Source organism: Podarcis vaucheri (assembly GCF_965113315.1).
Source record: "Podarcis vaucheri genome assembly, chromosome: 10".
In the NCBI taxonomy this organism is placed as follows: domain Eukaryota; kingdom Metazoa; phylum Chordata; class Lepidosauria; order Squamata; family Lacertidae; genus Podarcis; species Podarcis vaucheri.
The window spans coordinates 32,480,203-32,496,111 of record NC_138748.1 but is presented as its reverse complement, the minus strand read 5'-3'; the positions used below and the strand labels follow the sequence as shown (position 1 = coordinate 32,496,111).

The 15,909-nt window shown below is 43.0% G+C and overlaps 1 protein-coding gene across 8 annotated transcripts in view; it reads right to left on the bottom strand.

Annotated features, from left to right (window-relative positions):
- NAV3 (neuron navigator 3) overlaps positions 1–2,630 on the bottom strand; it is a 459,986-nt gene extending 457,356 nt beyond the window's left edge. For 3 of the 8 annotated variants that reach the window (XM_082240709.1, XM_082240710.1, XM_082240713.1), the window contains exon 1: positions 1,916–2,626. The gene's annotated coding sequence lies outside the window, so the exon portion shown is untranslated. Of the gene's footprint in view, positions 1–1,915 lie in introns of all 8 variants that reach the window. The other 5 variants (XM_082240712.1, XM_082240716.1, XM_082240711.1 and 2 more) reach the window with 4 other exon arrangements.
- Positions 2,631–15,909: the final 13,279 nt, after the last annotated feature.

The window sequence follows — 15,909 nt, the reverse complement described above, 5'->3', positions numbered from 1 at the left end:
GGAAAATGTCACATGAGAACACAATAGTCCAAGGGCTCACGTCTCAACCCTAAAAATACTTCTGCTTGTGCATTACTTTGTTTTCTCCCAACCCCAAATCAGAATACTTTGGGCCAAGCTATATAGGTTGTGTTCAAAGTTCCACCAGTAATAGACCAAATAATATAAATCATAGAGGAAGTCGGGCTTCCAACAACGTTATGAGGGTCCACCATATTCACACTGGATTGTCAGCATTCTAATGATGGATTCCTGTACCTTTAACAGAAATTTGACAGGCAGAAATTAGCAGAAAATGTCCAGATCCCAAGCCTGGGATGGATTGTTGGATAAAGATCCACCTTCTTCCTTTTGGGCAACCATTAATAGCACAATACCTTTGCAAGAGAGGAAGTTAGTCAAATTCTATACGCAATGCTAGATTGAGATACGTTTTGCCCACATTTGAATTTAACTGAGTGCTAGACTCCCTTTCAGAATCAGATTGTTGCCACACACCCACCCAGGACCACAGAACTCTCCAGCTGTACCTGATGCATACAACCTGGAAACAGGGAAGGCACTAGGACTTGGAAGAGTACAGGCAGGCATGGATGCAGGAACTGTAACCTAGGCAATTAACAACAGGCTGCTTTCTTCTACTTTCGCCCCCTCCCCTACCCGCTTTCCTTCCTCCCCTCCCTCTCACACACACGCGTGCACAGAGCCAGCATTTCTCTCACACACACGCACGCACGCGCGCGCAGACACACACACACTTTAACACCCAAACTGTCAGCTTCTGCTTTGACTCTCCCCACTTCAAACACAGCCACTAGCAAGCCTCACCCTCCCTCCTCCGTCTCTCCAGGCCACACACCCCTAATGCTGCCAACCTCTTGTCTTACAGGGGAGAATGGATGTTCAGCGTTAACTCCTTTTAAATGACTGCTTTGGGGAGAGATCAAGGTGCCATCCATCTCCCAGAGAAAACGCTGATCACCACAATAGTGTCTCGCCTCTCAAAGCGGGGCGGCAGCCTGCCTTGCACTGCTGGAGAGACACAACATGCATCTGCACCTACAATCCCCCAGAAAGAAAAAAAAGATCAATAAAGTACCGAAAACGTGCTGATCGCCTGCTTTAGGCCAGCCAGGGCGGGAGAAGGGATGACAATATTGGCGTTTGCTTTAGGGTGTTCTCGGGATTTCAGGTTTTAAGGCACAGTACATCATGCATATTTTTTTCTCCAGCTTCTCTCTCCTACGCCTTCGCCCGCCCCCACCCCAATAAAAGAAGCAAAAACGGGGGGGGGAGGGAGAAACCGGCAAACAAACAGAGGGGGTGGGAGAAGAGGAACTGGAAAATGGGGCGGAGGAAAGAATATGTAGTAAGGGGACAAACAAAGAAGGTACGGAAGCGTCATCCCTCTCTCATCTGCCAAAAAGCCCCTCGCAACCCATCAATCCGGCGCCTGCAAAGGCTGCCCTGGGCCAAAGGTGCTGCTACTCGGCACACGCCTCTGGAGCAGCCAACAAGCAAAGCCGGCTCCCTAAAGTCACTAGTCCACAATCTACGCCGCTGCCGCCGACGCCAAAGAATAAAACGTTCAGGAAGACTGTGCGTTCAGGCTTACCAACATCCCTCTCTTTATAAGACAATAACGGAAGAACAGAAGCATTAAAAAAACAAACCCATTCCCACCCACACCCACAGCTGTCTTTATTTTTTAATTATTTTTTTAATGTAGGAAGGGTTAGGAGCCCAGAAATTACATCATTTCTTTAATACAGGTAAATAAATCAAATTGGAAAAAAGCGATTTCCCCCCCTAAAGACAACTTTGGAAACATAGGATAATCGAGACACAGACATATGGATATTTATAGACCCTCGAGAGAAAGACCAGCGGTCCAAGGGTCCTCCGGAAGCCTTACCTGTCAGATATCATCCTGGAAGTGCGGAGAGAAAGCCTCAGTCCGCTCAAATTGCACCACTTCGGCAGGTTACTATGGAAATAGTCTTCAGGATGATTTAGAAACCAGCCACCTCCATCCTTCTCTTGCACATGCCGCGAAGGCTACCGATCCCAGGGCAGCCGAGAAACCGGAGCCAAAAGGTACCCCCGGCTGTGTGGCTGCCTTCTCTCTCTCTCTCCCTCTGTCTGGAGGAGTCGCGCCGCCTGCCCCCTTCCTTCCTCTGCCTTCCTCTCTCTCTCCCCCGAGGACTCGGCGGGGCGATCAGATCTTCTCCCGGCTGCCGGAGCCAGGAAGTGGAAGGACAGTCTCACACCAGCAGCCCCAGCCCAGCGCTTTGCAACGAGAAGAGCTGTTTCCTAGCCACACAGCTGGAATTTAAAGGGGAAGCGCCTGTGCCGGCTCCCCCTTCAATCACCTAAAAAGAAAAAAAGAAGAAGGAAATATCAGCAGGGGGTCGGGAGGGGACGAGGAGGAGGAGGAGGAAGAAGAGGAAGGAGGGTGGTCGCGCAGAGGAAAGTTTCCGGCAGGAACAATGCAAAGCGCGTGCGGAAAGCCGAGGTTTCTACGCAGGTTTCGATTCTATTGTTTATATTCAATGCTTCTACATTAGGAATGCGCATCCAGCAGCGCAGCAGCATCCAATGGTTGGAGCCAAGCATAGCTGTCAACGTTTTCCTTTTTTTAAGGGAAATTCCCTTATTCCGAATAGGATTCCTCGCAAGAAAAGGGAAAAGTTGACAACTATGGAGCCAAGTTAAGGGTTGGGTTTTTAAAACAACAAGAACAACACAGCGATTTGCAAACTTACCCTGAATCAAAATGGTGTGAGGGTGGGGAATCAAGGCAGTTTTTTAAAAACTGAGTCAAGAAGGCCAAAGAAAGAGTTTACACCCAAAGTATACTGGGAAAGAAACTCCTAAATTGGGGCCCACGGAATGACATGCAATTCTAGACTGCTTTAGTGTCCAGACCAAGGGAAGTAATAGTACTGCCCTATTCAGCCTTGGTCAGACCACACCTCAAATCCTGTATCTAGATGTGCGCACCACTGTTTAAGAAGGGTACAGTGGTACCTCGCAAGACGAATGCCTCGGAAGACGAAAAACTCGCAAGTCGAAAGAGTTTTTCGTTTTTTGAGTTGCTTCGCAAGACGAATTTCCCTATGGGCTTGCTTCGCAAGACGAAAACGTCTTGCAAGTTTGTTTCCTTTTTCTTAAAACCGCTTGAAGAGGTGCAGTTGCGACTTGACCGTGCTTCGCAAGACGAAAAATTCGCAAGACGAAAAAACTTGCAGAATGAATTAATTTCGTCTTGCGAGGCACCACTGTATTGACAAGCTGGAACATCAAGGGTCTGGGAACCAAACCTTATGAGGAATGGTTGAAGAGCTGGGTATGTTTAACTTGGAAAAGACGGGAATGAGAGGTGATATGATAGTCATCTTTGAATATCTGAAGGGCTGCCACATAGAAGATGGAGCAAGCTTGGTCCAAACCCCCTTTTTCTTTTTCGTAAGATAGCAAACTTGATTTCTGCTGCTCCAGAGGATAGGACCCAAAGCAATGGATTCAAATTACAAGAGAGGAGATTCGGACTAAATGTTAGGAAGAACTTCCTGAGGATAAGAGCTGTTCAACCATGGAATCAGGCAGAGGGCCTTCTTGGTAGTGGCACCCTCCCTTCAGATGTCAAGGAGATAAAGAACTACATAAGTTTTAGAATACATCTGAAGGCCGCCCTGTTTCGGAAAGTTTTTAATGTTTGCTATTTTACTATGTTTTATATATGTTGTAAGCCACCCAAAGTGGCTGGGGAAACCCAGCCAGATGGGCAGGGTATAAATAATAAAAGTAGTAGTAGTAGTAGTAGTAGTAGTAGTAGTACCTTGGAACTTGGTGGGCTCGCCTTCATTGGGGGTTTTAAACTGACATTAGATGGCCTTCTATCAAGGATTCTTTAGCTATGATTCCTGCATTGCAGGGAATTGGAATAGATGACCCTTGCTGTCTCTTCCAACTCTACAATTAATTGTATGATTCTATGTATATGTGTACAGACTCTTTTAAGCATATTTTTCGCTTGTGCAGGTTAATGTATTATAGAAAGCTTGTGAAATCAAATATACATTCTATGCCAATGATTTACACTCAAATATGGGAAAATATATATGTTGTATAAGTGGTCTGAGGATGCACACTTACTTCAATGAGGCTCATTGAATTCAAGTTGGTCTTTCTTCCTTGTAGAGAGCACAAAGTTGGGTTCCGAGTTTGATGCAGACTGCTGTATAAGCCTACATCCACACTGTGCCTTTAAAACACATTTAGTAGCCACTTTAGCAACCACAGCTTCATGACACACACACATACACACCGAAATTTGGGAACTGTAGTTTACTCCTCCCAGAGCTACAATTCCTCGCACACTTAACCAAATACAGCTCTCAGGATTTGGGGGGAGAAGCCATGTTACTAACTCCTGGCTCCAAGAGGGCTCCTGTGCCTTTGTTGTTGTACAAACAGCTAAAATCTCCTCTTCTCCAAAACTACTGAAAGTTCAGGTGCCCTGTCGTCTTTTCCACCTCACCACCCTAGCCTTCATGTAGAAGGTTCTAGTATCATTATTAGTCCTGCCCTTACAGCCTTGCCATCAACCTAATGTGTAGCAGGTGAGAGTTTTCCCAGCACAGAGATGAGTGGTGGGAAAAGCACCACCTGCTTAATCTCTGCTTGGCAGAAACTGCTGTTAAAAAGAAGGCCCAGGGTCACTTTTCCAAAGCGGCCCATCTTAACTAGGAAGATGCAATCCAAATGTTCACTTCTCACCCATGGCAAGCAGTGTTATTGATTGGTGGAAGGAAAGCAGGGGGCATGGGATTCTTCCCCTTGCCACCCCATTATTACTTAGACACATTTAACTCCGGAATATAATTGGGCTGCCTGTGCAGAGATTGTTGCAAGAAGCTGCGTGCACACCTGCTCCCAACTAGACACAAAGAAGAGAACGAAAAGCCCATCAGGTGCCCAGACTATCAAGTTCCCAGGACTGACACCGTTCAAAGCAAAACCTTTATGGCTGCTCGAGGAAAGGGCAGGGGGAGCCAAACAAAAAAATATATACACAGATGTGCCTTTTCAACTGTTCTGCTTGGTAGATTTCCACCCTCTGATAAGGTGGGCAGGTTCAGAAGAAGACAAGACTCCCTTTAACTGTTGTGTTGCTGAGGGAATTTCAATAGGTATACTTTATCATGCAAACAGAACCTGTTGATATTCTCCTTGTGCACACAAATATTAAAGGGGAAAGAGCCCTGTCTGCTTTTGTATCTGGCCAGCTTACCCTTTGAGTGTGGCCCATCTTTTATTGAGGTACAAATAAGGCACAAAACTGTGTGAGGTTCACTGGGTCACCTTGGGCCCATCATTGTCTCAACCCAATCTGCATCACAGGATTGCTAAGAATTGCTAAAAGATTGTTTTGATTTGGCTTTGCTGTGTAAAAGTGTGTAAACCTGCAGTATCATCTCATCCTTTATATACCCAACTGATCACTGCACTCTGCAATTGAGTCCTCCAGAATATACCATCTTATCAGGAAGTCCGTTCTGCACAATGTAGGAACTGCACCTTTAGTGTTGTGACACCCAGCCTTTGAAATTCTCTCCCTTGAAATATTAGACAGATACCCCTCTCTGCTGTCTTTTTGGCTACTGAAGACATTCCTCTTCCAACAAACCTTTTGATCTTCCCCAGTCTGCATCTGTATTGCAATTGTTCTTAGATATTTTACTGTTTTGTTTTCTTATTTATGTGTTTGCTGCTTTGGGCTCATTTGGGAGCAATAGTGGAATTTGAAGAGAAAGAAAAAGAAGAAGAAGAAGTGCATAGGTGCCTCTCCTTGTCAGGGCGAGGTTATAAATTAAATTAGAATTCTCTCCTGAAACCCTTTCTTTACTGCGGAAGATCTTTGTTCAAAACCCTTCAGGAATTTCCTGGTTGACAACCAACAAAGTCAGCCTCAGTTCTCAATCTGTAAACTTGGAATAATAGTGTCTTGCCTCAAAGGATTAGTGTTAGATGAATGCAACACCATATTAGTCATTCTAAACAGGGAAAGTACTATGATAATAATTAACTGCCATGCCTTATTTTACCCTCCTCCCTTTTTTAGATAGTATCAGGGAAGACAATAATTATTTGTTGAATAAGGAACAGATTTTTCCAACAGCATAAAAGTACCCATTTTATATCAGAAATCACAGGGGGAACATAGCTAAATGGATGCCTGTAATCTGGAACATAATATGCTCAAACCTGACTGTCACCTGTCAACAGCTGCCTGCTGCACACCGTCACTTATAAACCCTTCCCACAGGCATTAGCCAAGCTGCCGTGATATCGAGTTCACAACATTTTCACTGTTGGGCAGACAGGTGTGAGGACTAAAATGATGGGGTGGGGGAATTATACAGCTGCTCTGAAGTGAAAGGAGGGGGAGAACAACCTGAATGCAAGGACACTTTTTGGCAAAGGACAGAGAAAGTGGGGAAGCAGAGGAGCAGGTAACCCCGTGACAGTTGGCTGAAGGAGATGAAGTAGTTTGACAATGACTCTTGCATTAAAGGCCCTGAAGGTGGTTCTGTTTCCTTCTCTGTTTCTTAAAGAGCTATTCTGCTAAGCTGTATCTGGTGCCCACTGGGGCAGATGACAGAGACACTCCAGCAGGTGGAGACAATGCCAATAACAGGCAGAGTCAGGTAATTTTAGTTTTGTTCCCATCCTCCTTTATGTTGAGTTCTGTGAGGTGCAACACAGACAAAGGGCAAGGAAACTGACTAGACTGGTTGTAAGTAAGAAAGCACCTAGGTGAGGTCTGACTGATGGCAAACTAGGCTTGGTATGGTAGTGCCCAAATAGATCGGCATCTAACTCTGTTAGAAAACAATCAATATCTCCCCTACCCCTGAAATATGTTAGTGGTACAGGCAAATAGATATCATCATGATCTTATTTTCCTTTGCAGCTTAGTTATCTATGCAAAACTGAGGTGTCCATATGGCATTGTAATGAGCGTCTAGATATTGTCACATGAGGACAAACACATATATTTATTCTGTTCAGGCATCACAACATCCAAATCTCTGGTTGCTCATCATGGGCTTCATTCTCAATATTTTTTCTCTGTTCTTACTCTGGATCAGGTTTTTCCTAGTCATACTTTTTTAGCCCTTTGTGTTCTCTGTTCAATTCCCTTGCTGTTCTGGTACCACATGAAGGAAACATATTCATGGCCTGCCACATGGATGCTTCACATGGCCATGTTTCTGAGTGGCTGTCCATGCCATGGGTTATGTTTCTGAATTAGGCTACACCCAAGTCCAAAATGACTCTTGATTCTACCTGAACTTTGCTCCTCCTTTAAACATGAGTGGCAGGAGAGAATCAGCTGCCAAGAAGAAAGCACATATTTGCTGTGTTTCTCACAATCCTGCCATGCACAATAAGGTTGCGCACTGACTTCGACTAGGGGAGAAAGTATGGTTTAATCCCATAGTCTTAGCTGTTGTACAGTACTTTCAGAAATTATCAGGGGAAGCATTTCAGGTAGCAACAAGCAATATCCTCATCAGCTAGGGTTGCCAGATGGGAAAAGAGGACAGGGCTCCTGCACTTTTACCAAATGTCAGGGCCAGCAAAATATATTGTACCACCTGATATAAGCCACACTCCATCTTCATTGTCCATGGGTGTCTGGGGGAGAAGGGCTTAAGGGCAGTTAGTTGGCCCAGGGTTAAATGTGTCCATCAATATGCAGATGATACCCAGCTCAACCTCTCTTTCAAATCAGAACCAGTGAAGGCGGTGAAGGTCCTGTGTGAGTGCCTGGAGGCGGTTGGAGGATGGATGGCAGCTAACGGATTGAAGTTGAATCCTGAGAAGACAGAAGTACTGTTTTGGGGGGACAGGGGGCGGGCTGCTGTGGAGGACTCCCTGGTCCTGAATAGGGTAACTGTGCCCCTGAAGGACCAGGTGCGCAGCCTGGGAGTCATTTGGGACTCACAGCTGTCCATGGAGGCGCAGGTCAATTCTGTATCCAGGGCAGCTGTCTACCAACTCCACCTGATACGCAGGCTGAGACCCTACCTGCCCGCGGACTGTCTCGCCAGAGTGGTGCGTGCTCTAGTTATCTCCCGCTTGGACTACTGCAATGCGCTCTACGTGGGGCTACCTTTGAAGGTGACTCGGAAACTACAACTAATCCAGAATGCGGCAGCTAGACTGGTGACTGGGGGCGGCCGCCGAAACCACATAACACCGGTCTTGAAAGACCTACATTGGCTCCCAGTACGTTTCCAAGCACAATTCAAAGTGCTGGTGTTGACCTTTAAAGCCCTAAACGGCCTCGGCCCAGTATACCTGAAGGAGCGTCTCCACCCCCATCGTTCTGCCCGGATGCTGAGGTCCAGCGCCGAGGGCCTTCTGGCGGTTCCCTCATTGCGAGAAGCAAAGCTACAGGGAACCAGGCAGAGGGCCTTCTCGGTAGTGGCGCCCGCCCTGTGGAACGCCCTCCCATCAGATGTCAAAGCGATAAATAACTACCTGACATTTAGAAGACATCTTAAGGCAGCCCTGTTCAGGGAAGTTTTTAATCTGTGATATTTTACTGTATTTTTTGTCTTTGTTGGAAGCTGCCCAGAGTGGCTGGGGAAACCCAGCCAGATAGGTGGGGTACAAATAATAAATTATTATTATTATTATTATTATTATTATTATTATTATTATTATTATTATTCCCCAGATTTCCATATTCTATTTTAAAATAAAGGGTGAGCTTATAGCAATTGTACAACCTGAGTTATGAAATAAATTGTACAAACATTATTCTGTTTTTGAGAACTAGCCTACCCTCCTCTTTCACTATTTCATTCCCTTATGCCCATGTCATTGCCAGCTTGCTGCTGACAGAAACTTTCAAGTGAGACATAGGGCACTGTGCCACTGTTGTTTTGTTGGATGAAATAGGTGGCTGAGCAACTTCCGGCACTGCTGCCATAGTGAAAAGCTAATCCCATGGTAGCGCATGCCAGCCATGCAGTTAAGGACAATCTGGGAGTAATTATCCTTGCAAGCCCCCGGGGTGGGGAGAGCTTTCCCTCTGGATCGTCCGATAACTGCCTTTCTCTCCAATGGAATGCAGGGACAGGGACGCAGAGTGCATAGCACTGTACGTATTGGAAACTCCCCAATACAGTCACCATGAGTGGAAGTACTTCTGTTTCTTTTAAGATGGATCTGAATTTGGACTTAAGAAACAGACGTGCTCTGGATGAAGCAGAAAGATAACCTACTAAATGAATCAGCCACTGAGTGCCAAAGTTTTGATCTGGAGAGGACTCTCGTTGTCATTGGAATGCTACGTAAGTGAAGGGGAGCCTTTGTTCTCTTTTTATATTATATTTACGTTACATTTGCTGCGCTATGATTCGACAAGCCTTCACTGAATGGATTACAACTATATATGGAATGCAAGAGGGATTCAACAAGAACTTATAATTTTCTTTTCGGAGTACTTGAAAGAATAGACTGTGTGAAATACTGTGATGACTTGTGACATTGCCTACTCAAGAGGGCTCTAATTCTAATTTATTATGGTTTTGGCGATACACCAGCTTGTTAGAAGGTTGGAAAGGATCAAAAGAGACAAATGCTGGAAGTAAGCCAGGAGTCACAGCCGGAAACTGGAGTGCTTTCGGTTTTGGAGAAGCAAAATGGAGAAGTTGTAGCATAATAGGAAATGAGTTCTCAAAGGAGGGGCAATGTTGAAGAGAATTGATTGACTACAACATGAAGGAAAAGAAGAAGGTAAACAAATATTTCGCACAGAAAATTACAGGATATAAATTCCCTCTGCAAGTTAATGGATATGGATTTATTAAATACAAGCAAAAGTCATCACACATGGCTGCTAAAACAAAGGATTAAGATCGGAATCGTGGTATTTGGACAAATGAAGAGAATTGAAGCAGGACCAAGGAATAACATCAACTCCTGATAGCTGGAACATGGGAAGTTATCCAAAAATATTGAATTCGGAACTGAATAATTGGCTTTTTTGATTGTATTATGATTTGGTATGATTTGGTATTGTATTAATGTGGCCTCCATTAGATTGTTATTAATGAAATATTAATTTAAAATATCTTTAAAAAAGAAACAGGTGGCTGAGCAGGAGGAAGGAATGTTTTAAGGAAATGTTAAACTAAGTTGCCATCATCCCAGTAAAGCGCCACTGGCACAACCTTTTCATCTCCAAACTACTTGGAGCAGGCGACTTGGAGACTGCAACTCTAGAGCAGCTTTCATCAATCTTGCATCCTTCAGATGTTTTACACCACAACACTCATCAGTCCCAGCGTGGCTGTAGTCCAAAATATCTGGAGGGTAAAGCTGGTCCTGAAGTTCTGTGCCACAGTAAGTAGTTTGGAGATGAAATGGTTAAAAAAATTAAATGGTTAGAAATAGAAAAGTAACTGTATTTAACAAGATACAACAAGAAACAGATGCTCATATTGCTGGTAGGCCAAATGATCAATTACTAAGTTCTTGGTGTTAACTGTTTCACATCAATGATACTGCCTAAAATGGTTTGTGTACTTGATAGTAGCCAAATCCAATAAAATTTAATTGGACTGCACCTAGCTATATGAACTGTACTGATTTATTGGGTTATAAAACACAGCCCTTGAAAACTTTAATAATCCAAACAACTTGGGCAGAGGGAAGAAAAGGCTTCAAACAGCAAGACAAAAAATACGTAGGTGAACAAATTGTTTGACACATGTGGCCATGTCGAAGTCTCACTAGCTGTAATGTAGCTATTAGCACATTATATTCATCTAGTCAATGTCCTTTGCCTATTATGGTCACAAATATGTAGATGCCAAGCCTCAAATCAATGTTCCACTTCAGATATAAACCATGATGGTTCAGTCGTGACATAGACTTAGCAATTATAAGGTTTCCTTTATTTTGCAAGGTATTTTGTATTCTGCCCTTTAAGATATTGGTCTATCTATTTTGGCTTTTCAAGAATTGGTGCCAATGGGGGATTCCTTTCCAATGCAAATACTGGCTTCAGAGGAAGGATTTCCCCCAGAACAGAAGCATGGGAGGAAAGGATTATACCCCTCTCCCTCCCAGCTGCAAATATGATAATTATGCTCCCCCCTCCCTCACTTGAGGCGACTTAAATGAGGGGGAGGAACTATGTACCGGTAGGTTAAATCTAAAGATGCATGTAATCACATATAGTTTGGCCCTAAAATAGTATGTCCTACACGCAAACCTTGTACTACATGTTAATCCAAATCCAATACATAATTCAGCACTTCACATTACAACGTCCCCCTTATGCACAAGCATGCAGTGGTGAAAAATCCATTTCTTAATTATCCTGTTTGTGACTACAAAAAGTGTTAAGGGGAAACTAATTCACACTAAGTGATCTTGAAGAGCCATATTAAAAACATGTACACAAAGGGTATATAACTTGGTTAAGTTTCACAAATATTTTTCCACTAATTCATATGTTATATAAATTTCAGTTCCACAGCAAGTAAAAGTTTGGTGTGGGAGACCTTCTTTATTTGTAAAAAGATTATAGTTGTCAGAGCAGAAACCACATACAAATGATTCCATCTCATTTTTATAGAGAGACTTCCTTTTTACTAGGCGATTGTTCTGTCAAATGGCTGTCAAATAACATTTGCCAAGATATTACCTCTTTGTTGAGTATCTGTTTGCAGTTTTTTAATATTAATTTTTAAATGAGATGTATGTTTTGATTATTTCATATTAGCTGTATGCAATTAAAACACTTTATGGAAGGGGTTAGAAAAGAGATAGTGAGAAATAGGCAGTCTTAAACATGTTCTGATTTGTAACTCTGTTCATCCTTAACAAATAAAAATTGCCTGACAGAACATGGGAGAAAGAGGAGAAGATAACTCTCAGGTCCTCTTGAGATGTTTGTAAATCATTTCTCCCCCCCCCCCCTAAAATCTGAATAGGAGAATGTTGGCTGATTCACAATGCAGTTTTGTCCTCATGAGATAAAAAAATGCACATGTTTCATGCAAAGCAGGAACTTGTTCACATGGAAATGTATTTCTACAATATTTAGGACAAGTAGAAGTGATGCATTAATTTAAAATTGTAGTATTTTGCCTTGTGTATCTAAACGAGCTCAATTATCTTATATTATGTACAATTGTGTAACTAGAATGGCAAAACAAAGAAAAATCTTACAACTGCAAAATAATAAATGCATCCCACTGGGGTAGATACATTCAACTGATTTGAAATGACATCATCTTAGTTAGACATGTGACCTTGTTCACAAATCCTAGAGGAGTCTATCACCAAGCATAAAGGACAGATTAGCATCACTTTCTATGTATATTAACACAACCCTCCCTCAGCTGCTGAAAGTCATCTTATTAAACTAAACCTAGGGTTAAAAGGTCTTGTTTTCTCCATCTCCACAACACATGTAAATGTAAAACAAAGGTATTACAAAAAAAAGTAGGAGAGTTCCAAGGGGAAAGAATGCCTACTAGTTTGTTTTTAATTCAACCACACTATCTGGAATTGAAGAAGCATCATTACTGTTAAGAATTATCACTCAGGAGGCAGAAGAGCGGAAGGAGGAATGGGATATGGAGTATTTTCCCCAATGTCATTAATTTGTAATGTCTTTCTTCTGTGCTAAGGATTTTATGATGACACTGAAATGCTACCCTGTAGGGGTGTGCACCAACCACAATATTTGGTTGAGACACCACACTGGTGCTTTAGAAAATAGCACATCTTGGTCTGAAGCACTTCAACTCAGAATCCAAGCTTTGGTCCACTTTGGAAAAGACCAGGCTTCACATCCCCCTTCTTTTCTCTATAGGGGAACAAAACAACAGAAATTGGTGAAATTTGCAGACATTGTAGCCCCTTCAGAGTGAATAATATCTGTCACATTACAGGAAAATGGGTTGAATATCTTGTTGTGACTTAAAAACAAAAAGGGTTTTTTAAAAGAAACATTTACTGTTTTTGTTCATTTTGGGCAGATTTGATGGAATTTGCAGACACAGTAGATTCTTCTGACAGTGAATCATGCAATGTTTCATGCAACATTTCAGTCTGGGTTAAGTCATTCCTTTTCAATGCAAGTGTGACCTGTCCAGCACAATGGAGTTCTTCCTCACCTTGCCCTGGCATTTTCCTTAATTGTACCATTAGCTACACTTTTAGCAGACAAGTTGTCTGCATTGGTTTTTTAACACATGAATCACCAAGATGCTGTTGTCTGCATTGGTTTTTTAACACATGAATCACCAAGATGCTGTTCGAATCCCCCATGGTTTGAATCACTAACTTTGATTCAGGGCACTTCATATAGATCCCACTTCACCTTTGGCAAGCCCAGAACGCTTCTGAAACATCCTGCTTCAGTGCAGGATTTGTCCAAATCTGCTGCACACCTCTACTATCTTGGGATATAATGGGTATCATACAATTATTTCAGAAAAACTCCTGCTATTAATCTGACTACCGTAGAACAAAAATAGATGGGAAAAGTCATGAACTCTTAAACACTTTCACAGGGTAGTCCCACCAATATCAGTGAAACTAACCTCTATAAGTGCTCAGTAGAATAATATAAATGAGTAAGGGTTATTCCTTTCTGTCCTCCCCTCTTTTGGCTGTGGACCTGCAAATAAGGAATATGAAGGAGATAGGGAGAACAAATTAAGATCTTTCCCTGCAACACAGAATTTCTTCTGCTGCCCCCAAATATTAATAGCTGCAGCCTTCAAACCACACTCTCTGGAGGAATCTGGGGGGGGGGTGAGTGGGACTACTCAACACAGTACTATAAAGACAGGAGGCTAAGGGTCATGTCTAGAAAGATTTACCAGTTAGAGCATGAGTTTCTTCAGTGGCTGCTGTGTGACTTGTGCTGACCCTGCTAGTCTGTTTGGACTAGCAGCAATCAGCACAAGGATCAGCACAGATGGACCCATGTGGATTGTGAGTGTCAGGTGTGCTGATTCAGTATGCTTGTCGCTTTCAAATCTATCCATCCCAAAGCACTCTTAAGATCCCTCCATGCCCTAAAATGCTAAACTCACCTTCAAGCATAAAAATACGACTTGCACAGTTTAAAACCTGAATGTTCCTGTCGGTTCAGCCTATGCATGTTTACTCATATGTAGGTCCTCATGGAATTATTTTATTACTATTTATTAATTTACATACCACTTACTCGCCAAAATGGCTAGGATTGGACTTGCTCCCAAGTAAGTGTGCAAAGGATTGCAGCTCTGCAGCTGACTTCTGCATATGTTTACGCATAAGCAAATCCTAATTCAGTTCAGTGGGGTTCACTCCTAAGTAAAGTGTGTTTAGTATCATACTCTTTAACCTGCTAGAGCTTACATAAGCAATCAGGCCTACTTTGGATACTGAAGATGCATTTTATATCTTGTGCCATTGTCTTTATATGAGCTCTTGTCTCTATGTATAAGATGCAGCAATAGGTTCTTGACAACTTCATCAAGACTATCTCTTCCGAGCCAAAGTAACAATACAAAGTAACAAGGTGAAGGGATTCAATTGGCAGAGGCTCCTGGATTTTGAGAACCCTTAGTCATACCATCCACAATGTCCCCCTTTATCCAGAAGTGGCCAGACATGTAAACTGAAAATAATCTAAGGCTGCATGCAAATTTTAAAAATAATCTGTGCAAAGCTTATTTCCATAATAGTTAATCTCCAGTGGTAAATTTTTACATGGCTCTTATTGTATATGTGGATGTTTGCTGCAAACTCACTTTCAGGAGTAGCAGTGTACAAATTATTTTCATTAAATAAATAAAGTTTAAATAGAACACTGTTAGACCTCTGGGTTCTCTGCTGGCAAATACCCCAATTTTCCACCATCTGGAGCTGTCCCTGGATTAGATCCCTACATGCTAAGAGTGGGGGATGCTATCTGCAGTGGGAAGAAATAATGCCCTGCAATCCTGAAAGAAGACCACAACCATAGTATAGAGGAGGTGGGGAACCTGATCTGGACAGTGGGTGAGATCCTTATCTCGCCTATGCCATGTGGAGCAAATCTGACAGCTAGATGAGGCCACCTACTTGCCAACCACCTGATGTCAGGTGATGATTCTTGGGACTTTAAAGCATCGTGCAAGGCTTGAAAAGTGCTTTGGAGCACCACTGATCAGCAGGTCTGAAGTCACTGTCCATCTGCTGCCGGGCAGTGACACCAAACCTGCTTTCTATAGGAACTGGTTGCACAAATGAGCTCCATACAGTGAGCTCAGTTATGCAGCTGGCTTGGGGTTGCCACCTATCAGCTGATAGTTGGAGAAGGAAAGCCTGCTCTCTGCAGGGATCCGCTACTAAGGAGGAAAAGCCCACGATAGCTTCAGAATGTCTTTGCAGCATAAGCAAAAGTTAAACATGATGCTTTCACACTAGAAGACTTACACTTTCCTATGACAGCCCAAGCAAACCACACTTGCTTGGATCAGTTAGGTGCCTCCTCCTATCCTACAGATGAGTCCTACAGATGAGTGCCGCTGGAGACTCCTGAAAATCAGCACTGTCACAGTGATGGTCTTTTATATAAAATGTAGTGGTTGGGCACTTCTTTTCCTCCCCTCCCTCCTTCAGAACTGATTATTACTGCTGTGACTATGCTGTCTCGCTTGGACTCTGAAGCTTAGGGGCAGCACCATTTCAACAATCAGCCTTACAGGAGGAGCACCTGGCACAATCAGGAATCTCCTTACATGTTTTTAAGGTTGTTTTTCATACGATCTTCTCTCATGGATCAGCGATCTTCAGAGTTCCTGTCTTCTGCTGAGCCAGAAGTGTGGAGGG